The 24233-nt window shown below is 34.8% G+C and overlaps 1 pseudogene; it reads left to right on the top strand.

Moving 5' to 3' along the window:
• The first annotated feature begins 7859 nt into the window (after positions 1-7859).
• LOC124087469 (GTP-binding nuclear protein Ran-like) lies at positions 7860-8782 on the top strand (annotated as a pseudogene).
• Positions 8783-24233: the final 15451 nt, after the last annotated feature.

The following is a 24233-nucleotide window of genomic DNA, read 5'->3' as shown; positions in this document are numbered from 1 at the left end:
TAGGATTACAAATTAATAACTTGGATTGTTAAAAATTAAGAATAGATTTGAAAATACAGTTTGGATAAATCAAATGCCCCTCAGGGTTCTAGGAGATGCTGGTCACCAAAGCATTGAGAAAGGAAGGCAATATCTACGTCTTAGTCACATGGGAGTTTCAGTGTTGCCCCAGGTAAGCTTCTCATCCAGGATTCTGGAAATAATCAGACCTAAAGTAGAGTGTTCCTTCTGCCTTCTAATATTGGCCACTTTATTGGGATCCATACTGGGAATGGAATCAAAAGTAACCTGAGAGGATACACTCTACTACTTTCATTATGACATCCATCAGTGATATGCCATCAAGGAAAGAACTCAAGAGGAGGTCACTAGAACTGAATGTCTTCCTGTATGAGCCACATGAGATCTGTTACTCTCATCACTTCATCACACTGCACCCTCCTGAATCCCCACACTTTGATCAGCAAACAAACCTGTATCCCGAATCTCTTCATGAGAGTCCTTGCAACATCTTTTCCTTCATTCAGTTCTGGATCTCATCTGAGGACTTGGCTTCCCACATAGCTCTCTCAAATGAGGCCTGTTTTTTTCTCTCATAAGTGATGTAGCTATCTTCTGTATCTATATTCTTGTTTCATCTGCAAATCCCCTTCTTTTAGTTTCAAGCCACCTGGAGAAAAACAAAATAACTCAATTCCCTTTATTCTTGCTATTGTCCTTTGATCTACTATTCATTCCTCTTTATTTATTGAAGAAATCAACTCAGGTGAAAGCATGGTTTTTCAATTTATCACTATCATCAGATTCAATGACTCCAACTTTCACACTGGTGACCCGCTCTGCAGTCTGACTTCTTAATTTCTTTCTTTTTTCTTTTTCTTTTTTCTTTTCTTTCTTTTTTTTTTTTTTTTTTTTTTGTGTGTGTGTGTGTGTGTGGTGCTGGGGATCCAACCTAGGGCCTTGTGCATGCAAGGCAAGCACTCTACCAACTGAGCTATATCCCCAGCCCTGACTTCTTAATTTCTCAACTTTCTCATTAGTTAGGAATTTATCTTAGCCACCTTCTTCAAAGGATTCACTCTAGACTGGTTTAACCCAAATCTGAATAATCTCTAAAACTGTGATTGCATCTGTTCTCCTCTCACCACCACCAGTTAGTTTCCATTACACATGTCTTAGATTCCCAGCCTGTTCACATAAATAAACAAATCTACCGTTTTTTTCAGTTACTTTCTCCAGACTTCACTTTCCTCCTTCTCCACCTTGGTTAATGTGATACTTCTTCATAAATGCTCTTTCATAATTATCCCTAACTCCCTAGTGTCCTTTCCCCCATGTACCAGCTTGCTAATCCTGTAATCCAGTACAGAGCAAACCATCTACATTTTTCTTGCAGCCAAATATTATACAGAAAATTATGTGATCAGTTGACACGTTTATAATAAACATATTTTTAAATAAATCATTTTGGTATTTGATATTATGAGCAGCCTTTGTGTTTCTTCAATAGGCTTGCTTTTTTATCCCCAAGATGATTATTTCACACCTGTCTTCTTTCCCTAGGCATCACCTGAGCTCTTTTGGTTCCACTGGGCAGAAATATTTTCCTTACATGTCAATGGCCTCTTCCCGCAAGCCTCTCAGTGCAGCTCAGAGATACACTTCTTGTGGAGGAGGGAGAAGATCCCACACCAGGTCTGCCCCAGTGAATCTCAATGCCGGGCAGCCTCTGCAGATCTATGCTCCAGATCAACCCCAGACACCAGGCCAGACCACACAAGGATTCCAGCAGCAAACCTACCTGTGAACCCTGCCAGCTGGCATATCCAGAATCTCTGGACCTGCTGACTGGTGAGGGGCTTTCTATATTGAAGCCAGTCTGTAAAGATTGACAAAAGTGCCTAGTTCTTCACCGAAGCAGACATGAAGGCAAGGCCACAGAGGTGTGCAAGTCATTGCTCATTCCTTTTGTCATTTACGTGTTACTATTTCATGCATTAATATATTCTCTCCAGCCAGGTGTGGTATCACATAATCCTAGTGGCTCAGAGGCTGAAGCAAGATTGTGAGTTCAAAGCCAGCCTCAGCAACTTAGCAAGGCCCTGTCTCTAAATAAAATACAAAAAAGGGCCAGGGTTGGGGCTCAGTGGTTAACTATCCCTAGGTTCAATCCTTGATACAAAAAAAAAAAAAAGAATTCTCTCCATTTTTCCACTAAAATATATCTTAAATCCATCCATTTTCATTACCATTAGCCTATTCTAATTCACCAACTCTATTCTAGGGTTTTCTATGATCTGGAACAGATTTTATGGGCATGAGGCCTCTGCAGTCACACAAACCTTATGTTTAGAAGAGTCCTGCATTTTATTTGCTGTTCTGCTAATGTTATATTAAGATTTCTAAGAATTTTTCATCAAAAGGCCCCATATTTCATTCTGTATTGAGTCTCACAAATTGTGTAGGCTATCCTGACCACATTGTAGTCTCTCCTCTTTTAATCTACCTTATGCTAAAAAGTCAAGGTAATATTTTTATCATGTTAATCATGATACTCCCCTGTTTAAATCACATTTATGACTTTCCATTGCATTTAGAATAAAATCTTCACTCATATCTCTGTCTAGAAAGACCTGTCTGATGGACTGCAGCCCTCTCTTTCCAACTTCATCTCCACACTTTAAAACTTTTAAACTTTAAATTTTTTCTAAAAATTGTATTTATTTATTTATTCATTCATTCATACATAATAGCAGAATACTCTTTGATTCATTGTATACAAATGGAGCAAAACTTTTCACTTCTCTGGTTGTACCCAAAGTAGGGTCAGATCACTTGTGCAATCATACATGTTCCTAAGATAATGATGACTGTCTCATTCCACCATCTTCCCTATCCCCATGCCCCCTGCTCCCTCATCTTTGCCCCATCTAAAGTTCCTCCCCTCATCTTTGCCCCATCTAAATGCTCCCCCCCCACCATTATGGATTAACATCCACTTATCAGAGAAAACATCTAGCCTTTGGTATTTTAGGATTGGCTTACTTCGCTTAGCATGATATTCTCTAACTCCATCCATTTACCTGTAAATGCCATAATTTTATTCTCTTTTATTACTGAGTAATACTCCATTGTGTATATATACCACTGTTGGTTCCACAGTTTGGCTATTGTAAATTGTGCTACTACAAACATTGATGTGGCTGCATCACTGTAGCATGCTGTTTTTCAGACACTTGTCGGAAGAAGATATATAATTGACCAACAAACATATGAAAAAATGTTCAACATCTCTAGCAATGAGAGAAATGCAAACCAAAACTACTCTAAGATTTCATCTCACTCCAGTCAGAATGACAGTTACCAAGAATACAAAAAACAATAAGTGAGGATGTGGGGAAAAAGGTACACTCAGACATTGCTGGTGGGACTGCAAATTGGTGCAGCCAATCTGGAAAGCAGTATGGAGATTCCTTAGAAAACTTGTAATGGAACCACCATTTGACCCAGCTATCTCACTCCTTGGTCTAGGCTCTGGGTATTGTACATGGTGGTTTCTTTCTTGCCTCAGACCCTTTGTACTTTTTCTTTCCTCTCTGAAATACTCTGTCCCACTTTATATCCTTCTTATCCTCAAGACTTAGCTTACATACTACTTAATGTGTCAGGATGTTCAAATTGCCATAACAACCCCCAAACCTCAGTGGTTTATTATGTACAAAAGTTTGTTCAGAGTCATGCCAAGTCCAGTCAGCTCAGGTCAGCCTTCCTAATGGGATTTGGGGACCTGCCTTTTTCAACACAGTGTCCCCATTGCTTTGCATGGCCTTAGATTCCTTTACTGAAACTACTCTATCCAGTGGAGAGAAGAGAAAAGAATGTGTGGAGGGTCACAAAAAATGCCTATATCAGGGCTTAAAAGGAAGTTGGTCAGTTTTGTCCACATTCCTTTGATCCATTTTAATTGTAAAGGAGGCTGTGAATTGTGGTTTAGCTGTGTCCAGAAGGCAAAGATTTGAGTGCATATTGCTATGTGGTCACTGTCACTTGCTCAGAATATTACCATCCTATACTACCCTGTGCATACTATCCTGTCTATCCTTTACTACCCTGACCATCGTCTTTATTCAGGGAGATTCTGGCACTTTTGAAACAGTACTTAATAATGTTTAGAAGCATATATTCTGGAATCGGATTTCCTAAGGTAAACTTCCAACTCATCAGTTATTAGACATGCAATATTGAACAACTTAATCAATCATTCCAAGCCTAAATTTTCTTTTTGTTTAAAATCATAATAAAAGTATCCATATTACAGGATTCTTATGAAGATAAATTATAATATATATATAGTGCCTAGTATCATACTGTTTGCTAATTATGGTTACTATTATTCAGCACTATATAGCCAGTGCCTGGTTTAGCATATTGCACAAGCAAGTAGTGAATGTACATTTCTTGAATAAATGAAAAAGGAATAAGTAAAAAGCTTTCCCTCATAACTAAGGCTGCAATAGAGAATAAATTTCTTTACTCAGTTCATTGGTGACATTAGTCGCTGATGCTTAGCTCTCTTGTGGGTTGTCTAGACACAAGTACCTACAAGCCTTAAAAGTTCCACCCCATCATTTTTTTTAAAAAAAAGTCTAATAATGTTTGTGAATAGAATATGAATAGAAACAAATCTTATTTGGAATTTTATATGTTTTTCTCCATTTACATCATTTGATTTTTGAAAATTTCAAATCTGATTTTTTTCATACACATAAGGAGCACTGAGGGGTATTAGAGATTTCTTCCTAGAGAAAGAAAAGCAAAGAAGGGAATACATGATTAATATTAACACAAAAATTCAAAATTAACACTGCAAAATCATTTTAAGACGCTTTGAAAACATTTTAAGACATTTATCATAAAAGGAAAAATATGTTCATAGAAAATTTTAAATGGTTTAGAACAATATAAAAGGGAAAATAACATATTGTTCTTCATCATTAAACTCTTCTAGTCTCCAAAATTGATCTTAACAATTTTTTTTTGTATTTGTTTCCAGAAAATATCTATGTATAGACTAGGTATACTTATTTTGGTGACCACAACGAAAGGGATATATTGCAAGGTTTTTTTGGAACTTGTTTTTTTGTTAACAATTTAAGTTTAATTTCAAGTCTCTAGAATTGTGATAAATATGTTTTTTGTTTAAGCTGCCCAGTCTATGGTGGTTTATCATATCAGCCTGGACACACTAAGATATCAGGCATACCATAAAACAGGACAACATAACCTTAAAACAATAGATTTTTAAAAATCCACAGATGATTCAAATATTGGAATTATCAAATAAGAACATTGAATTATTTATGACTAACATCCACATCAAAACGAATTAAGGAATGAAAAAGTGATAAATTTTACCAAAGAATTTAAGTCTCAAAAAAGGTCATATGGAAATTCCAGAAATGCAAAATAAAATAGCTAAAATTACATACTTGATAAAGGAGCATGATAGCCGATAAGAAAAGCAGTGAATTTGTGAACTAAAATAAGATTAACAAAAACTTTCAGATTGAGGCATGGGAGGGTGAAAGGACTTAAAAATTGCAGAAATGTATGCAAGAAAAATTGTTAGCATATCAGACATGTGTTACTTGAGTAAGGAAAAGAGAATTAAGAAAAAGCAATATTTGAAGAGAAAATGATTGATGAAAATCATCAAGCAACAGATTCATGAAGTTCCTTGCAACACTCTCAGGATGAATATAAGGAACATGAAAGCTAGACACATCATAGAAAAACTCCTAAAGCCAAAAACAAAGGGAAGTTTGAAAATACCCAGAGATATAGGGACATGGGGTATTTGTGGGGAGGTGCATTACTAAAAGGAGCAACAATAAGGCCAACTGATTACAGAAGAATTGGTGAAAGCCGGAAAGCAATAAAATGATGGATTAAATTACTCAACATAAATATCTGTCCACTTAGATTCTATGCACAATGGAAAAAAAATCCATCAAAGACAAAGACATAAATACTCTTTCAAGAAAAACAAATATTCAGAAAATATTAAGGAATAAAATAAAAATGAAATAGTATGAAACTAACAAGTTAATAGAGATGTAAAGGGTATAATAAAAATATTTTGTAAGTCAAAAAAGAAGAAAGTAGGGAAAAAAAAGAAAAACATAAAACAAGCAGAACCAATTAAAAATAAATAAATAAGTAAGTCCAACATAGTAGTATTCACTTGTAATCCCAGCTACTCAAGAAGCTGAGGCAGAGGATTTCAACTTAAAGGCCAGACTGGGCAATTTAGTGAGACCTGATCTCAGAATGAAACAGGAAGGGTTGGGGATGTGGCAAAGTGGTGGAGCACTTGCTTAGCGTATGGGAGACCCTGATTTCAATCCCCAGAATCACACACATACAACACCCCCAAAAGTAGGCATAAACTCAATAAACTCAAACATATCCATGAATAAAGCAAATACAAAATTAATGAAAAGTGCATAAACAATGAAAAGCTGAAACAGAAGAAAAAAAATAATACAAGTTTATTGCTAAAAAATCGATTTGAACTTAAATAAAAAGACTGAATATGTATGAAAACCAAAGTGACAGGAGGAAACAGTGATTATTAGACACTGGGAAGACTGGTGGCGGGGTGGGGAATAAAGGGAGGTTGGATAACAGGTACCAAAACACAATTAGATAGAAGTAACAGGTTCTGGTACTCTAGAGATGAGTGGGATGTCTACAGTTTACTATAATCTATTACATATTTTATAAAGAACTAGAAGAGAAGAACTTGAAGGCTGCAAACACAAAGTAATCAAAAGGACAAGGAAACATTAATTGCCCAGATTTGGTCAGTACATATCATATACCTGCATTGAAATATCCCACTGTGCCCCATAAATATGTATAATTAAGATAATAAATAATTTTTAATTGTAAAAAGAAACAAATTCACAATAAGCTTAATGTTGATCTCTTTGTTATGATAGAATAAATAGAAAAATATCAGTAAGAATATAGAAGTGTGGCAGATACACTTTATGATTCATTGCACAGTAAATTTTGCTAGCTATTCCATCACATTTCAGAGGAATGTATATTTGATAATTTTTAAGTGCATAGTTGTGTCTTTATCCATTAGTCATACAGAGAGCACGTATGCAGAAATTATCAAAATTTACTATTCATTGACCTTAAAGTGAATCTTAAAACACTTTAATAGAGCAAATTTACTTTTATATTTTATTTTAAAATTATATTTCATTTTTAAATTATATAAAGTAATTGTACATTTATTGTAATATTTATGGGTTCCAGTGTGGCATTTCTATACATTTATGTTATATGTATTGATCAGATCAGGGCAATTGGCACATTTATCACCTCAGACATTCAAGCTGTTCTTCCATGTTGGGAACATGTGAGATTCTCCAATACCAACTGTTTTGAAATAAAGCAACTCTATTTTTTAAATAAATCAACTCTATTGAGGTATAAGTTGTATACAGGAAAATGGCTCCATTGTACATGGAACATTTGATGAGTTTTGACAAATAAATATACTCATTTGCTACCACCATAATCAAGATATAGAATATTTCCATTATACCAAACAACTAACTTCCTTGTACCTCTTATAGCCTATTTTTTCTCAATCCCAGGCAACCACTGACATAGTTTATATTTATTTTATAGTATACCATACTGGATAAAAGTGAGTCTACAGAGCCAGACTGCCTTGGTTTAGACCCTAGCTCTACCACTTAACCTTTGAATGCCTCAGTTTCCTCATCTGTAAAAGTAAGATCATAAAAATAGTCTCTTAAAAATAAAGGAAAGGAAGAGGGAAGGTAAAACACCATAAACATAAAAGGAAGAGAGTCGGATGCTCATGGAGATGCTTCTGGAAGGATCACAAGGATGGCCGAGCAGGGGGAGCCGCAGGTGCAGTTCAAGCTCATGTTGGTGGGCAATGGCGGCACCGGGAAGACGACATTTGTGAAGCGCTGCCTGACCAGCTAGTTCAAGAAGAAGTATGTGGCCACCCAGCGCATGGAGGTCCACCCACTCATGTTCCACACCAACAGAGGGCCCATCAAGGTCAACGTCTGGAACACAGCAGGCCAGGAGAAGTTCAGTGGCCTGTGGGACAGCTACTACATCCAAGCCCAGTATGCCATTATAATGTTTGATGTGACATCAAGAGTTACTTACAAGAAGTGCCTAACTGGCATAGAGCTCTGGTACGAGTGTGTGAAAATATCCCCATCGTGTTGTGTGGCAACAGAGTGCACAGTAAGGACAGGAAAGTGAAGGGCAAAATCTATTGTCTTCCACCGAAAGAAGAGTCTTCAGCACTATGACATCTCAGCCGAAAGTAACTACAACTCTGAAAAGCCCTTCCTCTGGCTCCCTAGAGAGCTCATTGGAGACCCTGACTTGGAGTCTGTTGCCATGCCTGCTCTTGCCCCACCAGAGGTTGTCACAGACCCTGCCTTGGTGGTGCAGTGTGAGCATGATTTAGAGGTTGCTCAGACAAGTGCTCTGCCAGATGAGGACTATGACCTGTGAGAAGATGAAGCTGGAGCCCAGCATCAAGTCTATAGTTTTATAGGCGACTGTCCTGTGACGTCCGGGATGCCATGTGTGTGCCACTTTACTAAAATCTAGCTAAGCAGACATGTGCTTCATTTGTGGAACGCTGAAGGAGATGAATGGGCTTCGGAGCGAATGCGTCAGTTAAAAAAAAAATACCTTCATTTTTTGGACCTGCATATTTAGCTGTTTGGAATGCACTTGTTTTTCTTCTTGAGTTTCGAATATGACTGCTACAGTCATGTCACAATATTCAATGGTGAATCTTGTTTGTTACTGTCATTCTCATTCCTTTTCATTTAGAATCAGAATGAAGTTGTGTTTCAAATATCTTTAAAAAAACAGATAAAAGGAAGAAAGAGATCAAGAGGCAGAGGGGAGGGATGGGTAAGGGGAGGCAATGCAGAATGAATTCTTAAAAATTCATGTTGTTGTACGTATATAAATGTACCGCAGGGAACTTCACCTTTATGTATAGGTAGAAAGAACCAACCAAATATTAGTTAATAGACAAGCAAAAGGAAGTCTGTAGAGAAAGCAGAATAGGAGATGGGAAGGAGATCGGAAGGGAGGGGGAGGATTATAAACTGCAATTGAATTCCACGCACGTATGAGTTTGTTGAAATGAACTCAACTGCTATGTATAACTATAAAGCTCTAATAAAAAATAGTATGTCCTTTAAGGTTGTTATGAGGATTAAATAAGTTAAATCACATGAGGTGTTCTTAAGTGTCTAGCCTTATAAGCATTAGCTGAGTTCCTAGGGAAAAGACAGATACTCCCCACAGGAACTTTGCTTGGAGACCTATTGTTAGGTGAAGAAGACACAATGATGGCAAGGACCATGCTTTCTATATTATTTGCTGTTCAGAACTTCAACAGAAAATCAATTTACAAAGGCAACTTTAATTACTAAAAATATTCAAAGATTCAACTGAAGATGTGAAGTTGCAATTTCATTTCCTTTACAAAGTCAAGCATGTGTATTTACTGGAGATTCAAATTGGTCAAAAGCACATGTTTCTTCATAAACGAGGAAAAATAGTTTGCACTCTTAAACACATTCTATAATAAGCAAACAGAAGTTTCTAACTTTTCTCCATTGGTCAAAGTAAATTCAAATCTGTTGAATGAGAATAACAGTAATATTATCTACAGCCACTTCTCACTCTTCATTTTTATTAGCAAATGGAAGCATCATTATGAAGATAGGATATTCCCAATGCCATTTTCATAATTAATGCTCTGGATAAATAAATTAAATAATTCGGGAGGGAAAAAACTCATTTCTACTCATTTCTTTTGAGTAGAAACTATTCAGTGAAATGGCATTTTAAAATTCAAATGTATATCTAGAACGTAATCAAGTATAATGTGATGATTTGTGGTAAAAAGAAAGAAATAATTAGTGGATTGTTTTGCTTTTAATGGATTTCTAATAACTACAGTGCCAATCACAATTAATTGCATAAACTATGTCTGAACAAAGTACGTAAGTATCTTCCGAGTTTTATATTCAACTTCCATGATTCAGAAAAATAATCTAAATTCATAATCAAGAGAAACTAGAAACTGTTAAAGATGTTGATATAAGAGAATATGCATAATTTAGCATGTCAAAGTATTAATAGCATCAGATTATGGATTCAATTGAATTATTTCAATTTTAAAATTTTAAAAATATCTATCAATAGAAAAACTTTCAAAATTGACATTAATAACATTCTTACATGTACACAATAATATTTGAATCAAATGGAAAGAAATAATTAGGTTTCTGTTTTTACTAAGCAATACTTAGATCTAAATATCATATAATTGACAGTTTTATTTGATAGTACAAAGATAAAACTTAATCTTAAAACATTGTGTTTTACTTTAACCATTTTTGGAGTAAGGGAAAGGTCAAAATGTAAGAAACTATGTCCATGGCCATCCTTGCTCCAGAAATTACATTAAAGAAACCTTAAAAATATGACCTAACCACTGTGTATAGGCTTTAAAAATATATATATATATACAAAAAGGAAAAAGTAGGAAATGTGAAATATTAGCTGGATATTTGACAGTATTAGCAAATTAATGTTATTTTTGAGGTGATAGTAGAATTATGGGATGTTTTAGGTACCTTTATCTTCTAGAGATTCATAAGGAAATATTTATAGAAGAAAAAATATAGTAACAGATTCAATGCAAAGGAAACAGGAAGGAGGTGGTAGTTGACAGAACAAATCAAATGGTCATTAGTGACATATGGACAGTTTGTGAAGCTAAGCAGTGAACACATTGCTTTCATGACACAATTCTCTCCTATTGCACATGTTTGAGATTTTCATAAAAGTTTCTTTTAAAGATGCTCTAATTACTGTTGGAGAAAATTCACTCTAATTTCATGACAACAGGGAGAGAGTAGATGTTTGAGGTCAAATATGTGGAAATATTTGTTCCCTTCATATAGAGCTTTTGGGTATTTAATTCAGTCTGTGTGAAATAAAATGACTTGTGGGTTAACACTTCTTCATTAAAAATTTTTACATTGAAAAAAAAATAAGATCATAGAAGAAAGTCAGAATCTTGTATTTTTTCTTTTTCTTTCTGGTTTCTCCAAATACTCTAATAAAATCTATGGTCCTTCAATCTGCAATTTTATAATGATATTGATTAAAATAGAAGGCAGAGAAGACAGAAAAGATGCACACTCTTAGAAAGTACTAATATTATTTTTGCAACCACTGTTCTTGTGTTATCCCTGATTTTCTGATGTTGATACCACAGTTGATAATTTTTTTTCAAATGTTTGCATACTGATCATTAAAAAGTGTCATTTTGTACTGGATTGTGTCAAATTCCCCAGTCATGTCCCTGAAACTAGAAGTCAGGTGCTTTAGTGTTCAAACACCACTGTCCTGGGAATTTTAAAATGTACCTTGAGAAGAATGAAAAGAATGAACTTTGAGAAGTTAATAAGCCAGCCAAAGATGTTTGAGGCAATCATAGTAAGAATGTGTGTATTGAAACCTCCTGATAATCATGGGGACAAATTATATTTCCTTTATCATGAGGAAATTCCCATTTCTATACTTCGATGGTTCCTTTTGAAGATTTCACAATTGCTGTCTCAGATCCAGTCAGGTCTTTGCATCAAAGAAACCAACTCTCATTTCCCTTCAACTGCTTTGATGTCCCATAATGGTTGCATCTTGCCAAGACTATCACAGTAAATTCAAGCTGTGGATAGTCTTAACATAAAACCCAAACATCCTGATGAAAAGTGAATAATTCAATGAATCATCTTAATGTTTCTACATGAGACTTAATTAGTTGAAAATTATATGTTTCAGTTGCATATATTTTCAAACGTGAAAACAGAACTCAAAAAATAAAACCCTGATATTTTTGGTTGTGTTTTTATAAAAATAGGCAAATAACAAAATGATAGTGGGAAAACTGACAACTTTTGTGTGAGAAGATCCAAATGGATTTGATATATCATGCAGACAAAAAGCATAGACTTTAAAAAAAATGGATTCAGGGGGCTGAGGTTATGGCTCAGTGATAGAGGACTTGCCTAGCACATGTGAGGCACTGGGTTCGATCCTCAGCACCACACATATAAATAAATAAAAAATAAAGGTACATCAACAACTAAAAAATATTTTAAAAATGGATTGAGTTCTTATTTTTTAGGTACGTGTAGTAGTTTTTTTATTTGTTCTTTCTAGGTACACATAGGAGTATAATATATTTTGACATGTTATACATACATGGAATATAACTATTTAGGATCCCATTCTTGTGGTTGAACTGGATTAAGTTTTTCTATTGCTTTTGTGTCTAGAGGAATTAGCTAAAAATAATTTGTTTTAGAAAAATATTTCAAAACTAATGTTTCTCTGTAGTATCTCCTGGGGTGATCTCATTTAATGATAATGAACCTCTGATTTGCCATAAATCCTAAAGGTTAAATGCAACATACAATGCAACATAGAATTGCTGGATATTTTTTAAAGATTCTTAAGTAAACTACTTTATTCATATTAATAGTAAATGCTTCTAGAGCATTTTGCCAATAGAAGTCAATTATAACAAAAGATTCAACAGGGAATGTAAATTGTAGTTTTTCAAGTTTGATCCTTAATAATATATTCTCTAAAAATCAATAGATGTTTCTAATTTAGATCGCAGTAGTTTGGTTTCCAGTGATTAAGAAACCATTTAGAAGAAATAAGTTGTAGTAAATAAATCCCCAAATGCCAAAAAAGTCTGGGCTCCTCCATAACTGTAGACATCCATCATTAAGTACCAGGATAACATGACATATATTTTCTTAAGTGATTTTATTAGCCTCACCTACTTGTGATACTTAATATTTAATGGCAGGGGAAAATTGCCAATAATTAGCTCCTGGATAGTGTCCAATCGACCCACATTAAACTAATGTTGGACAGAGTTCCCAAGCCTAGATAAGTAAGAAAATGAATAAGAAAGTGAAATTGTTGCTAATGTAGTATTTATTCCCAGGGCACAGTCAGAAGCAGGTGGTTGGAAACCTAAGTCACCTGAACACGGCATCCAGCCACATGGAAAAGCTGGCATCTGCTGTGGAAGCCAGCAACCACCTGTCTGAACTTGAGCAATCCACAATGAAAAATGTGTTTTCTCTTTTTGATCAAAAAAAAAATGTACCAAGAGATAAAATGGCTGCATTTTATGAATATATCATAAGGCATAATGAGTGATGGCTAGCCAGGATCCAGATATACAACTGCCACAGAATGCTAGTGCAGTTGTATTTACCCTCTCGGGCACATACTCAGATTGTGTGTGTGGATTTAAATTAGTGAAAATATATTATGTATGTTATTTAATGCTCTGGAGTCAGACAGATCTGAGCATAAATTATAACTTGCCATCTGTAAACTATTAGAAATTCATCTTTGTAAACCCAGATGCATGACTAGAAAATGAGGAAAATGGTTGTTTGCATTTATTGCTGTAAGAATTAAGGTAAAATAATGCATGTTGAAACAGCATCATTCCTCCTGAAAGTGCTCAATAATTTTTAACAAGTATTTGTGTTATTGTAGTCTTTCCTATATTGTAGGGATTCCAGGTTTAGTCAAAAACTCCCACAGAGTTCCCTGTTAAATTTGAATTTCAGACAAACAATGAGTACTCTTATAAAACAACTATGCCCCATGAAATGTTTGGGATATAATTGTTCTAAACATTTAATCATTTTTTATCTGAAATTCAAGTTTAACTGGGCATCCTGTATTTTATCTGCCAAACCTATTCATACCTAAATGTAGTCAAGAAAATTCATTCATCATTTTGCCAAAAATCTAATGGTAAATAGAAGAAATTTACATCAGTCAAATAAAATGGACACTTTAAAATTCATGGAGATTATTTAAAGGAATATTCTGAGTAAAATTTTTACTCAGTGTCTACATACCTAAGGCCCCCAAATTTTCTTTTCTGATTAAGAGATGCTAGTCTTAGAGAACGGTACTTATAAAAAAGTCCAAGTATAGTTGTTATGGAAAAATGCCAGGGCTTCGAAAGGAACATTAGAACAAACTGCTGGCCGCAAGAATGCTCCTGGCCAAACCCATCTTCTCCGAGTCCCTGTGCTTTGTCTTCTGATTTGTTCCTGTCAGCCTATAAACCCAGACGGAGCCGCGGATTTTGGCTTTCCCACTGGTATCTCTTGTGCTACCCCAATATCTGGCCCCAGTCACGTCCCTGACTCTGTTTCAACTACATGAACTGTGCTTTGGAATGTTGTCCATGTTTTCTCAGCATTTCCACCCCTGTTTTGTTCCTGGCTTGACTTTGCACCCTCATCTCCGTGCCAATATCTTGCACAAGTCCATTTTGCGTTGTTACCAACACAGAAATTGTTTCCTAAGCCCAAACAGATTAGACTCTACAAATTAGTGAAAGAGCCAGATATAACAGGAACACTGATAGCAGTGAGGAATTATGGCTCACCACCTGACAGCAGTGATATGCTGTAATAATAGTGACCATCACTGGCTGAGAGCTCACCATGGTCACCCACAGGCTCAGACGCTTGGCTGCACTTCCCCTCTTCAGTCTTATACCCATTTTAAAGATGGAGAGAACAAATCACAGGCTAGTGTGAGTCAGAGTTGCAAGTGAATATATCTCCCTAGCCCTACAAACCACATACCTCTGATGCAAAAGCTGCCTGCTCAATGAAAGAGGGCATAGAAAAGAGAAAATAAAGTACATGAAACCCAAAAGCATTAGTCTTCGGTCACTCACTATACCCAGTGTCCAAAATGTCAAAGCACTTATATATTCAGTGGCCCTAGACTACAATTATATGTAGTATTTATAATACGACCTATATACACATGTGTGTGTATACATGATTAACACTGATGGCCCACTCTATTATAATAGAGGTCAATTTCATACTTAAGTTTAGAAGATAAAATTATCACAGAGACCTAAATTATTGAGTGAGAATATAATGAGGTAATTAAGTTTTGGGGTGAAAGCGTCGGAAAGACCTGTATTTGAATCCTATTATTGTAGCATAATATTTCTGTCAATCCTGGATGCTCATCTTCCTACCAGTTGTGAGAACTTGACCCAGTTCCTTGACTTCCATAGGTCTAAATTTCTTTCATAACATTACAGTGACATTATCGACCCTATTGGTTAGGTGTGAATCTTAAAGGAACAGCTCAGTGACAGGTATACCATAATCACCGGAAAATGTTAGTTCAAAGAATGCAAGGAAATAAGCAGGACATTCAGGTTTTTGTTAAAAAAAAATTTTTTTTTTAAAGAAAGCTGTTTTTAAAACTCTGAACTCCTCAGCCAATTGGAAGAGTCAGTTATTCTCAGTGATTCTTATTCTGAGGCTTCCAATAACAAAGCTGTTAATACACACACACACACACACACACACACACACACCCATTTAAAACACTATCATTTCTTCAACTAATTTTAGCACATAGATGAGACATCAATCCTAAAACATTACGTTTTACCTTAACTATAGTAGTAATAAGGATCCTAAAAAATCCTTATAGTCCTAAAACTTTGGGCTTTTTCAAGTCTGAGGAAGTGCAATCTAAGTGTGCACACTTCATCCCTTGTACTATTACTATAGTTTTACATACTCTATATACTCTCTTTCTATATATGTTCTGTATACTCTATATACTATGCATATCTGTATTTACTGTGGGCTTGCTCTTCATGTGCCAGTTTAGCAGATAAACAATAAAATAAATAAATAACTGAACAGTTGCTGAGTAAATGAACTAAATATTAAGGCCATAGGAGGTTCTTCCAATATAATTTTAAAAGTATGTCCATGAAGAACGTGCTTAATATCATTAAACTATACATATGCAAATGGTTGAGATGATAAATTTCATTTTATGTGAAATGTACCACAACAAAAAATGGGGGTGGGGGAGCATGTGGGAATGAGTGGGGAACATGGGAAGAGTTACTGTCACTAATTATGCTAGGGAAAAGGGATTTTTTGTTTCTTAGTTTCTTTTTTCCTCCTATATAAGAAATTTAAATTGAAAGCTTTAGGAAAAAAAGACTAAAAGCATTTATGGTAAACCTTTTGATTAGAGCTATATCATACAAGGAGGGTGGAGAGGGTCAGAGTCCAAACTGATAATTCTACACGTGGGTTAAATGCTCAAACACCCGCCTACAAGATCATAGGGTTAAAACTTCACAACAAAGGGAAACATTGAATTTTAATTTTTCCAATGGCCTTATGTCAACCTGAATCAATCAGCTTTCTGAATGCACAAGTGCTCCCTTTCAGGTATTTGCATCATATGTATGGATATTACATGATTTTGTGTAAAATTCCATAATCCATATCTGGTGCTTTGATGTCCTTCTATGAGTGATTTTAAAGTATGTATACATCCAATCCAATCAATTATAAAGGCAATATACTCCAATAAATTGGAATGTGAAGAAAGCATTACGTTTTAACACATGACTCTTGTTTTTTATTAGTGTTGGGAGTTGCCTTGTACCTGCTGGGCAAGTGCTCTGCCACTGAGCTTCCTCTCCGGCCCCTTTAATGTGACATTTTCCGTCTGTGATTTGCTGTACAACTATAGTTTATACAGGTTTTTATGTGTCTAATTCTCTATTGAGTCTTTTTAACTTAATATGCCATTATAAATTTCAAAGCTATTTATTAAAATTCAGAACTACCACTTTGAATGGTAGTATTCCTTTGTTGACGTATCATGATTTACATAATATTATTTACATAATATTATTCTATTATTATTCTCCTGTAGTTGGATATTTGGATGTTCTGCAGTTTGGGATTGATATTCAACATACAGCAATAAATATGTTTTTATGCATTTTATTTCTTTGAAATTTTATTTCCATAGAATTAATTTCCTTATTCAAAATGTTTGTCTATAGTAAACATATTGCCAAGCTGCCTTCCAAAAGGATCATATCAAATATAAACTTCCATGACATATTAGAGTGTTTATGTTTTTGTTTAGATTTATTGACTTAAAAGGTGAATGAATAATACTTTGTTCTTTTAATTTGCTCTTATTTGATTTTTATATGAGATATGATAGTATAAGTTATAAAGGAGAATGTTTTTAGGTTGGAGAGCAATTGACATGGGTCCACTATAGACTGATAATATAAAAAGGTCACTTCTAGGTTCTGGGGAAGCAATAATAGAGGCTCTGTAATTTGAAGAAACAATCTTGGAGAATTGCGTGCAGGAGGCTAGGTGGTGATTATAAATGCCATGTGAATAAGAGACATTCATTTGCTATTCTTCACAGATTACATAAAATGTACTCTTGCTTTAACATTTCTTAAAGGGAAAGAATAGGAACTTTAATCCTTCATCTGCATTTTGTGTCTTTCTCGTTTTTGTTAATTGTGAGTCTTCTGATGCATAAGAACATACCTTTTATGACCTCCTCCACAAAAAAGAAAAAAAAATTGCTGAGAGGTTTACTTTAGCCTTGCAATCTGTTGCTTAAAATTATAAATACATTTTCTTTAACCTTTAACTACAACATACAAACTTATTATTCTGTTCATGTTAGCAAATTTTAACAATCTTGAAGTGGTTTTAAACAATGCCTGGTCTCAAAAAGTTTACTAAATACCTCAAAATTTGCATTATATATTTAATGTATTCAATTTCTTTTTTCAAATACTTCATTTGGATAAGGAAACTTCTCAGGTGCTCAAGTAGTTTTATAAATCTAAAGGAAAAAACTTTAATATGTGGTGCATTCAATATTATGTTTTTAAGCTATTTTAATACTGTATATACATGTAAGAAAAGTTTTAAATTGCAATTCCCAGACTGACCTATCTGTAAATATGAATGGGTTCCTCAACATGAACAGGTTTAATTATTTTAAACATTTCTAAACTTAATCATGGGTGTTGGTTTTTTTTTTTTTTTTGTCTGCTTGTTCATTTTAGTGTTGAAATATACCTATGCACCAAAAAAGCATTATGTTTTTCCAAGCAATTTGGGGTGTATTTATGGAGAGCCAGCCCAATGAATTGAAGACCAATGAAATTCTACAGCCCAATGAAACTGAAGAATAGAGATAGACTCTGGCCAGTATAGTGACAGGAAACTTAATGACAGTCAATAACAGAGACTCAGGGGTTGACTTCCCAGCTCCACTCCACCCATCCTTGTTCCATTGGTAGCCTGGAAAATTGACTGCCATATGTCTCCTTACAAAGTCTGTTACCCTTTGACTGTATTTTGCATATCTTCATTTTTTAATTGACACATAATAATTGTTTATACTTATGGGGTACTATGATAATTTGATACATGTATATGATGTGTAATCATCTTATCCAGTTAGTTAACATTTCCCTCTCCTTAATTACATGTCGTTTCTTTTTGTGGGGAGGTTTTGAAACACTCTCATCTAGTTCTTTATAAGACACACAATAAATTGTTGTGAACTATAGTCACTGTCCTATATTGTAGAACATTGGAATTTATTTCTTCTAACTTTACCCCATAGCCTTTTATCCCCCTCACCTCCTTACCTTTCCCAGATTCTGGTGATCACTATTCTACCCTCTACTTCTGGGAAATCAACATTTTAGCCTCACTGTATTAATAAGAACATGTGCTCTTTGTCTTATTTCACTTACAAAAATGTCCCTCAGTGCCATTCATTTTGCCATGAATGCAGAAGAATATCATTTTTTTTATGGATGATGCACACTTTCTTCATCTGTTCATCAGTTGCTGGACACTTTGTGGATCTACACTTTGCTTATTGTGAATAGTGCTGCAGTATACATGGGAGAGCCAGAATCTCTTTGATGTACTGATTCCATTTCCATGGAATATATACGCAGTAATGGGTTAGCTTGATCACATAAAGCTCTATTTTCACTTTTCTGAGGAACCTCCATACTGTTTTCCATAGGGCTGTACTAAACTACACTGTTCTCCTTTCTCTGTATCCTTACCCACATTTTTTATTTTTTGTCTTTTTGTTCATAGCCATTCTAGCTGAGATGAGATAATATCTCACTAGAGTTTTGATTTGCATTTCCCTCATGATTAGTGATTTTGAGCATTTTTTTCATATACTTTTTGAGCATTTTTATGTCTTTAAATAAATGTCTATCCAGATCATTCGCCTATTTCTTATTAATTTTTTTTGCAGGGGGTTGGGCATACCAGAGATCAAACATAGAGGCACTTGGCCACTGAGCCACATCCCCAGCCCTATTGTGTATTTTTTATTTAGAGACAGGGTCTCACTGAGTTGCTGAGTGCCTTACTTTTGCTGAGGCTGACTTTGAACTGGAAATCCTCCTGCCTCAGCTTCTGGAGCCCCTGGAGCCCCTGGGATTACAGAGTGGAGCCACCACACCCTGCTAAATTCGTTCTTAAGATAAATAAATGTCTTTCCCATTTAACTATAAAGACTTTGATTTATTAATGGACTTCTGTTTTTCCCCCGTCTCTTTCTTGTTTTGGGTCCAAGAGCATTCACAGATTTTTAATTGATATTCAAGTAATCTATTTTAAACCATTATTACGAGGATTACAGGGGTCAACATATGTAAAGCCCTTACACCACACCGTGTCTGGTACAGAGGAAACTCTATGTTATCTCACACTCTTTATCTGAATCATTAGTCACAATCTCCATTACCATTCTTATGTCAGCATTTTTGTCCTAGGTCCTAGATGTGGTTCCTACAGCAACTCCAAATGCTAAATCAGCCTAAGATAGGTGCAAAAAATTTCAGAGGCCCAGCAAGATCAGACTATTCAGAGTACAGGCTATTTTCTCTATGTATGTGTATACATGAGCAAAAATGATATTACTCATCTGATTTAATATTTTAAGGGGTTTTCTTTTTAGAGTGATGAAAATGTTTTGGAATTAGATAGTAATGATGGTTACACAACCTCATGAATATACTAAAAACCACTGAAATGGAGCCCTGAAAATGATGACTTTTATGATTTATGATGGATCTCAGTTAAAAAAAATCATTTTAATAAGTAAAACAAAAATAAAAGCTAGATCTTTAGTCATTTCAGCAGTACAAAAAATTATTCTAACACATTGCAGCAGAAAACAACCATTTTATTATGATCATGCATTGCATGGCTCAGGAATTCAAACAAGGTAGAACAAGATGGCTTTTCTCTGATGTAGGGACCTGGGCTAGAAGACTCCAAATCATCTGCAGGCTCATTCACTCACATATCTGGCAGTGGATGCTTCCTGTGCACTGAAACCCCAGCTGGGGGTTTTGATAGAACACTTTCTTATGTCCAACACATGGCCTGGGTTTTTTCACAACATGGTGGCTGAGTTCCAGGACAGATGTCTCAAGAGAAAAAGGAGAGCCAGGTGGAAGCTGTTTCATCATTTATGACCCAATCCCTCAGAAGTCATTTAGTCCCTTCTAATGCAGGCCATCCCTTAGAAGTTAGTCTGAGCCACTAAGACTAGCCCACATTCAATGATCGGGATATAGGATCTTTCCCTATTGGGAAGAATGTTCCAATATCACATTGTAAAAAAAAAAAAAGCATTAGGGATAAAAGATATTGAAAAATAGAATTAGCCACAGCCTTTAATGATATTCCCCTGAAAAAAGTATAATCTACTAAAATTTTATAAATCAGAAACTTTGTGATTCTGTGTCTAAGCCACTAGACTTGAAAACAACATAAAACAATTTGTCCAACAACATGACAAATTAATAGACAGGAATTAAATGGACAGAAATTTAAAAGCTGTATTTATTCTGAACACATTTTTCTTTTTGTCTATGAGTTATATAATCAACCAATTACTCATTCAGTTATTCGTTCACTAAACAGAAATTTTTTGCTTGACAAATTTTCTTTCAGGCTCTGGGATGCATAAGTGAGCAAGAAAACATGAAGCACCTAGCCTTAGCAGGATAGAATAATTGCGATGGAATCCTGTAATGTTATAAGGGGGAAATACAGTGTTGTAGGAGCACAGCTCAGTGATTCACTCAGACTGCCCAGATGTGTGAACAGCTATAATGAGATCTGTGGGTCTTAGGGATTAATAATAAACATGATCCAGAAAGAATATATTAATTGTTGGGCAAGATATTTGTCGATCAAGTGAGGCCTAAATGAAGGCAGGAAAAAAATTGGGAAAGACTTAAGCAATTTAAGTAATTAGAGAGTAAAATAGATAATTAGGTGGCAGAACTTATTTCCCTTTATCTCCTCTACTTTTCTTTCCCAAACCCACCACCAGCACCAGGGTGGAATCAAGAATTTAGGTAACTAATTTTAGCAGCTCTTTATGTCCAGGGAACACAGGGTCTTTTAATTTGATGATTCACTTAATAACTTTATTGTTTTCCATATTATTACGCCGATGTCCATGGAACTAATATGTTCATTGAATGTCACCCTTCTCCATATTTAATTAAAGTATGGAAAAGGCACTTTAACTTCAACCAGCCACTTCCAGAAACATACATATTCTGTAGTCACCCCAATGTTAAGCTGGAATTTTTTTTAAGAACATTTTAAATGGAACTTTCCCGCCCCCATCCCCCCCGAAGCCTTAATAGATAACAGAACATGAAAGTAGTGACAATGTAATTATAGCTTTATGTGACTGAAATTCAATTTCTCACATTACATAAAAGAGAGCAGACACTAACCATTTACCAGGAGAACAGAAACAATAGCCGTAAGCTTTCCTGCCCAAGCAGGCTCATTCCTGGAAAGGAGCTTGTAGCCTTCGGACATGCCAGCTGGGAGGAAGTGACTCCTGCCATTTTGAATACTGAATTTAAAACTGCAACCAAGAAAACAGATTAATCTGATTTTGAAAACACAGAATATTATGCTATTTTTATTGTAACTAAAATTCCTTTGGGTAAAACTGACAGTTCCCTTTCAAATGTGAGGAAAAATAGGAAAGATCTTTCTGAAAGCTTACCTCCTTGAAAATTAACTTAGTCTGTATTGTCATCATATCTATTTTAGGTTCATCTCCAACATCAAACTGTGAGTTCCTTGAGAGCGGGAACTGGTCCTACTGTCCTATGTGCTAGTATCTGGCATTTGTGGTCACCTGAAGAATGTCCATGGGAGGAAGGAGGATGGAAGGCAGGAGAGGAAAGGGGGACAAAGGGAAGGCATAGGCAGACTATGGAGCAAGGGAAGAATGGATTATGAAGATTGAAACAAAATTGATGACAGAAAACAGGTTCTGAACAATATTTAATTTTTTTTTCATTTTGATTGGTTAAGATTTGATATTTTGAGTTTAATAGGATGTAAGAAGAGAGTCTCATTTTCTCTCATCTATTTTTTTTCCACTAACCTACATGTGAAAGTAACATCTGATTGACAAAGAATATGTAATGCATTTAAGCCTTGTTGCTCTTGATATTACTATACAATGGGGCAAGACTGTGTTCTGAGAGTTTTCTCATCAAGTCCAATCTTTTGTACATTTCCCCCAGATTTTTATTTGGGAGTATTAAAAATAATCAAGAAGCTGGACTACTTTACATTTTACTATAATCTTTCACAGAACTCCAATTAACATGTTTAATCGTATCAACTTTATTAGGCACCATAAGAAACATTCCTAAAAAAAGAAAAAAAATTATGGGCTTACATTGCTATCACTTTTAACACAGACAACTCAACCATGTTACTGGGACAGTAAAGGAACATTATCATCTGGGAGTTGTCTTTGCAATTTGAACCCATAGTAGTTAATAGCAACAAAAGATTTTGTTTCATCTATTGAGATAATCATGTGTTTTTTGTCTTTAAGTCTATTGATATGATGAATTACATTTATTGATTTCCATATGTTGAATCAACATTGCACCCCTGGAATGAACCCCATTTGATCATGGGGCATTATCCTTTTAATATGTTTTTGTATGTGATTTGCCAGGATTTTATTAAGAATTTTTACATCTATGTTCATGAGAAATATTAGTCTGACGTTTTCTTTCTTTGATGTGTCTTTGTCTGGTTTGGATATCAGGATGATACTAGCTTCATAGAATGAGTTAAGAAGGGTTCCCTCCTTTTTCATTACATGGAATAATTTGAGAAGTATGGGTCTAAGTTCTTTTTTGAAGGGTCTGGTAGAACTTAGCTGAGAATCCATCTGATAGAACTGGGCTTCAGGTTTTTGATGGGAGTCTTTAATTTCATTGCTTGAAACTGGTCTGTTTAAATTTACTATGTCTTCTTGTTTCAATTGGGGTAGGTTATATGTCTCTAGATATTTGTCGATGTCATCATGATTCTCTATTTTATTGGCACATAGATTTTTAAAATAGTTTCTAATTATGGTTTGTATTTCAATAGTGTGATATTTCTTTTTTATCACAAATTTTGGTAATTTTAGTTTTCTCTTTTACTTCATTAGCTTGGCTAAGGGTTTATTGATTTTATTTATTTTTTCAGAGAACCAACTTTTTGTTTCTTTTACTTTTTGCATTTTTTGTTTTAATTTTATTGTTTTTGGCTCTGATTTTAATTTTTTCCTGTCTTCTACTGCTTTTAGTGTTGATATATTATTCTTTCTCTAGGGCTTTGAGATATAATGTTAGGTTATTTATTTGGTGATTCTCTATTCTTTTAAAGAATGCACTCAGTTCAATGAACTTTCCTCTTTGAACTGCCTTCATAGTATCCCAGATATTTTGATAAGTTGTTCTGCAATTCTCATTTACCACTGAGTATTGTTTTGTTTCATCCCAGATTTCTTCTACTATCCATTGGTCTGTCACTCAATAGCATATTATTTAGACTTCAGGTATTAGAGTAGCTTCTATTTTTCGTTTTATTGTTGATTTCTAATCACATTAACAGACTTAAAGAAACACAGGATTATCTCAATAGATGCAGAGAAAGCATTTGAAAAACTTCAATATCCATTCATGTTCAAAACACTAGAAAAACTAGGGATAGTAGGAATATACACCAACATTGCAAAAGCTATATATGCTAACCCCAAAGCCAACATCATTCTAAATGAGAATAATTAAAAGCATTCCCTCTAAAACTGGA

This window comes from Marmota monax, unplaced genomic scaffold (genome assembly GCF_021218885.2).
Source record: "Marmota monax isolate L192 unplaced genomic scaffold, Marmota_monax_Labrador192_F-V1.1 WCK01_AAM20220418_F8-fsc00012, whole genome shotgun sequence".
Taxonomy (NCBI): domain Eukaryota; kingdom Metazoa; phylum Chordata; class Mammalia; order Rodentia; family Sciuridae; genus Marmota; species Marmota monax.
Note: the sequence above shows the minus strand (reverse complement) of the source record. Positions and strands in the feature narration are given on the sequence as shown.